Source organism: Enhydra lutris, unplaced genomic scaffold (assembly GCF_002288905.1).
Source record: "Enhydra lutris kenyoni isolate GAN:26980312 unplaced genomic scaffold, ASM228890v2 scaffoldscaffold1, whole genome shotgun sequence".
NCBI classification, from domain to species: Eukaryota; Metazoa; Chordata; class Mammalia; order Carnivora; family Mustelidae; genus Enhydra; species Enhydra lutris.
This window is the reverse complement of record NW_019154085.1, coordinates 27,802,138-27,807,813: the sequence shown is the minus strand read 5'-3', so window position 1 is coordinate 27,807,813 and position 5,676 is coordinate 27,802,138.

The following is a 5,676-nucleotide window of genomic DNA, read 5'->3' as shown; positions in this document are numbered from 1 at the left end:
CACTACATCTGTATCTTTGGGGTAAATACCCAGTAGTGCAATTGCAGGGTCATAGGGAAGCTCTATTTTTAATTTCTTAAGGAATCACCACACTGCTTTCCAAAGTGGCTGCATCAACTTGCATTCCCACCAACAGTGTAAGAGGGTTCCCCTTTCTCCACATCCCCTCCAACACATGTTGTTTCCTGTCTTGCTAATTTTGGCCATTCTAACTGGTGTAAGGTGGTATCTCAATGTGGTTTTAATTTGAATCTCCCTGATGGCTAGACAGGAATCCATCAGAATCCTAGAGGAGAACATAGGCAATAACCTCTTCGATATCAGCCACAGCAACTTCTTTCAAGATATGTCTCCAAAGGCAAAGGAAACAAAAGCCAAAATAAACTTTTGGGAGTTCATCAAAATCAAAAGCTTCTACACAGCAAAGGAAATAGTCAAGAAAACAAAGAGGCAACTCACGGAATGGGAGAAGATATTTGCAAATGACAGTACAGACAGAAGGTTGATATCCAGGATCTATAAAGAACTCCTCAAATTCAACACACACAAAATAGACAATCATATAAAAAAATGGGCAGAAGATATGAACAGACACTTCTCCAATGAAGACATACAAGTGGCTATAAGACACATGAAAAAATGTTCACCAACTGCTAATTCTTCTCCCCAAGGGAGGAGGAATAACTAAGATGACTGGTGAGGGCCTGAACTTCACTAATGGACATTTAATGGTGGGTGGAGTGACACTGTTAAATGTTACACAGAGTTGACGCTTGGTATTGTTTCTGTGTTCTCTCAGGGGAATTGCGGGATCATAGTTTTGGGTCTTTTCCTTGTGGTAACTCCATGCGGTGAATTTCCCTGAGCAGGTTCTCTTTGTATGGATGGGAAAGGAAGGACATCTATTCTTTCTCTGCCTTATAGCTGTGCTGGAGCATGGAGGCAGGCCTGTGGTCCTTGAAGTAAGCTAGGCAGGCAAATTCAGATCAAACTCCATAGATTAGCTGTCCAAACAGGTTGGTCTTAAGTCCAGGATTTGGGTGGGTGGAATAGAAAGCTCCATTAAGCTTAAGGTTCATGTCCAACAGTTTTCTCTGAGTCTTAATTTACAGAGTGATTGGGTATATTCTTCTTCAAATAAATAGTCTGAACCTTGTATCTTTTCTCTCAATAGGGTGGATCCTAGAGTAGTAGACTATAGCCCCCCCTCCCTGCCAGCCTCCATCTAAAGTGTTTATGCCAAATGTAGTCTTTTAAAATGAAAATAGTTTTTAAAGCTATACCAATTGATTGTCTCTCAGAGTTCCAAATATTCTTGTTGTGTGTTTATGTGTGTCTTACCTTCATTACCACTCTTGTCTGAAAAACTCAGAAGTATCAAGTCTATGGATCCAGAGAAACAGAGACCCAGAGAGGTGAGCTGCCTTACCAGAGTCAGAGATGCATTGTCAAGCCCTTCTTCACTTCTTTCCTTTGGTATTCAAATTAAAACAGCATATTCACATCATGTCTCCTTAATTCTGGAAAATGAAGATGCATGTGGAAGAGGTCATAATCACATCAATTCCTTCTGCATGCCTATGAATCACCCTCTTGACTCTATCAGAGTTCTGCATCTAAAATCTTGGACAATAGTCTTGGGAACTAAATAAGTTCCATTAGCCCCTTGGAGAGACTGGATTAAATAATCAGCTACATCATCAGCCAGTGTTGATGACCCATTTTTTTTTTTCTCTATCTGTGCTTATCACCATTGATAAATTTTCAGCAGATGGAACAGTGATTCCAGTCACATGGAAAGGCCTTGGATGTGTTTAATTTCCTGCCATATTCTGTGACAAAGAGTTAATTTCATGTCTTATGATCAAATAACTCTAACTTTGCAAGAACAAAATTTGTTGGCATAGAAATACTCAGGGTCCTTGTGTGGCTTGGGACATTGCCAGGGCAGCTATGGGGTCTGAGTGAGTGTTTTCATTTTACTCTTGCTTTATTGCCCCTGCCTAATTCTCCCATTTCAAAATGTCGTGGAGTAGCCTGGTGTCATTTGTTTTCATAAATTAAAGTCGATTGCGATTTACAGCCAGATGGGCCCTGAAAAATAAGAGGCTTGTGTGTCTCTTGGAAGGTCTAAAGAAAAGCAGTGGACATGCTTGGGGTGAACTTTTGCACTTCAATGCTTCGTTCTGCAGGGAGAGTAAATACTTGTGAAGAACCCTGTTTTATAACAGCTGGGGACAAAGGATTCCTTATTAGGATTATTTTTTGCCACTGCTTCTAATTCCTCTAGCAACTAGAAAAAAATATAAATATTGTAATTTTCCCTAGTAGGAAGCCATGTGTGTGTTGGGGAACAACTTGGAATTAGAGGTCTAGTGTCTGAATACCGTAGATATCCCCACAAACAACTAATGAGACTAAGGGGGCAGGAAGGTGCCTCTTGGATCAAAGCATGTAAAAGCTCTGACTCAATATATGTATGTATGTATATATATATATATATATATATATATATATATATATATATATATGTGTGTGTGTGTGTGTGTGTGTGTGTGTGTGTGTGTGTGTGTGTGTGTATAAAATCTTTCTGCTACTCCTTCATGCGCCAGGGAGAAAAACTGGGTCAGTGAGAGGCACAGAGACAAGGAAAAAAAAAAAAACTAGAAAATTTGATGAGTCTATGATTCTAAGAAATAATGGCTTGTGGGAAGCTGGAATCCAAAGCCAAAGAGGAGGCCACTTGGCCTCCGTAAGCATTCAGAGACCACATGCAGCTAGATAATGCTTCCTCCCACAGGGGCACATGCCTCAGGGTATGTAAGGGACAGCAATAGAGGACCCTTTTTCTTAGCCCTCTTGGTATATAGCTGTGTGGCAAGTCACATGGATTCTCAGCTGATTGCCTTTCTGGGAAACAAAGTATCTAGACAGGACAATTTCCAGGGTCCCTTCCATCTCTAATACCCTTTTGATGATAATCTTTGTTTTATGAAATTATGTTAGGATCAGAATATTATTTTACTCTCCTATTCACATAAATGGCATTTAAATTTTTCTTAATAAACAGAAAGTTGTCTAATGATCTTTACCCAACCAATGTCTTGGACATATTTACAACTTAAAAAGTAATGTAAATATATAAAAACTCTGTGAGGGAGATAATACAGGAACTATGATTTGACCTCATAACTGAACTGGGATTTAAACCCAGTTTCCTGGAGATGTCACCACTCTATCATTCAACAAAATTGCCCAAATATTTTTTAAGCACATACCAGATGCAAAGTACTTTGTTGAGGGGGAAAAAAAGCATCAGTGAATAGGACAGATGCAAGTCATGCTCTCAGGTTGCTCATATTTTGTAGTGCAAAACAACACTCAACTGTAATGGAGTGTGGTGTGTGTGATGGAAAAGGATGGGGACATCCAGTAGGAGAATTTATCCCAGAGGAGATGTAAGTAAAGATCTTCTTAGAGACATGACATTTAATTCTTCTCAAGAAGGGAGTTGCTTTAGTTAAGACAAAGGAAGTTAAGGAAAAATGTTCCAGGCAGCAAGAATAACATGGGCTTTGTATTTAGACAACATTTCTCTAATATCATGTGTGTGGGTTAGAGGAAAGAATATAAAGAGAAGGAAAAGAGGCACCCCTGACAAACAATGGGCACCTCAGAAGTTATTTTCCACTATGTCTACATATAAAATAACCTTTGAGATTGATGTTCTACCTGAATAATTACAGCTATTTTGTATAAAAATTCATACGTTTTGGTTAATTTAGTAAAATATCAAATTGATGTGTATGCTGGGCAGTCCTTGAAACTGTGAATGCCCATTATATCGATACTCTCTTTGTAGAAAGAATCTGCAACAGATATTCCCTTCCTTAGATATCAACAGGGTTTATACCATGTGACCCTCAGCACCCTGGAGACATCCAACTGGACCAGGGAGAGATGTCAGAATCAGTGACAGTCATAGGAAGTGGCCTGAGGGAAGAACTGGACCTCACAGATGTGCACCCAGACTGAGCCATGACTAAAAGACCATCAGTGTGCTTGAAGGTGAAATAGAAAGATAAAGAGGCCAAGAAGACACACTATTGCTTCAGAAAGTGATAGAAACCAAGAGTAGGAAGAAACCAAAATAAGAGTTTGAAAGATTAGGGAAAAATACTGAGGACAGGTTAGTTGCAGTTCAGGGTTGGGTGGGAAATAAAGGCAGAGGGCACAAGAAAGAAGCAGAATGCTGGAAATAGAGAATGACCTAGAAGCCATGCATTCACTTAGAAAGCTGCAGAATGCCAGTGGTTTAGAGTGGATTTATGCACTGGTGTTGGGAGTTTTGCCAGGAGCAGCCTTTTTGCAGAGCAATCTGATACAACTTAGTCAAACTAAAATGAGCCTATGTATATTTCCCAAACACATCTCACACAGGCCCATAAGGGGATGTGCTTGAGGATGTTCATTATAGCATTGTTTGTGGTGACAGGAAGTTGGCGGCAATCTGAAATCCATCATTGGAGATTAGATAGGCAACACATGGTGGGTATATATCATGGAGAACTAAGCAACACTGAGAATGAACAGCCTGCATGAACATTTAATAACATGGATGATCTCATAGACAGTGACAGGTCAAAAAAGAAGGATAAATGACTAAGTACCATTTTTTAAAATAAAAAGTACACACATTTTTAAAAATGTGCTTGTTTCACAAGAACAGATACAAACCAAAAGACCTACATTAGACACAAATGAGAGTGGTTGCCTAAGGGGTGGGGGCAGAAAAGAACAGGAAGGAGTGGGGGAGAAAAGTAAATAAATAAGAAAGAGGACAGAGAATAGACAATAGCCTGAAAAGTACAATTTGCTCAACCTGCTGCAACTGGCAGAGGAAGGAAACATGAAAATGGGAAAAAATGAGGAACAGGGGATCAAAGATTCTTCCCTTGGAGACAAGCAGATTAACACTGTTTGGTCATACAACAAGTTATGGCTGCAATAGCTTGAAGGGGAAGAATAATTTTCTATATCTCAGAGGCCTGGCCATGCAGCTGTGGAGCTCCCTGGGCTTTCATGCCACATGCCTTTATAATAAACCCTAGGCCTCAAGGTCATTTGAACAGATCTCCATCCTTTGAAATCTTTCCAATTTTTTTTAAGTTCAATTATCCAACATATAGTACATCATTAGTTTTGGATATAGCGTTCGATGATTCATTAGTTGTGCATAACACCCTGTGTGCCATGCAACACCTGCCCTCCTTAATACCCATCACTGGGCTAACCCCTCCCCCACGCCTCCTTTCTGCAACCCTCAATTTTGTCCCAGAGTCCACAGTTTCTTATGGTTTGTCTCCCTCTCTGATTTCTTCCCATTCAGTTTTCCCTTCTTTCCCTATGGTCGTCTGGGCTATTCCTTATATTTCACATATGAGTAAAACCATATGATAATTGTCTTTCTCTGATTGACTTATTTCACTTAGTATAATCCCCTCCAGTTCCATCTATGTCGCTGCAAGTAGTGGGTATTCATCCTTTCTGATCGCTGAGTAATATTCCATTGTATATATGATCGACATCTTCTTTACCCATTCATCTATTAAAGGACATCTCAGCTCCTTCCACAGTTTGGTTATTGTGAACATTGCTGCTGTGAACATTGGGATG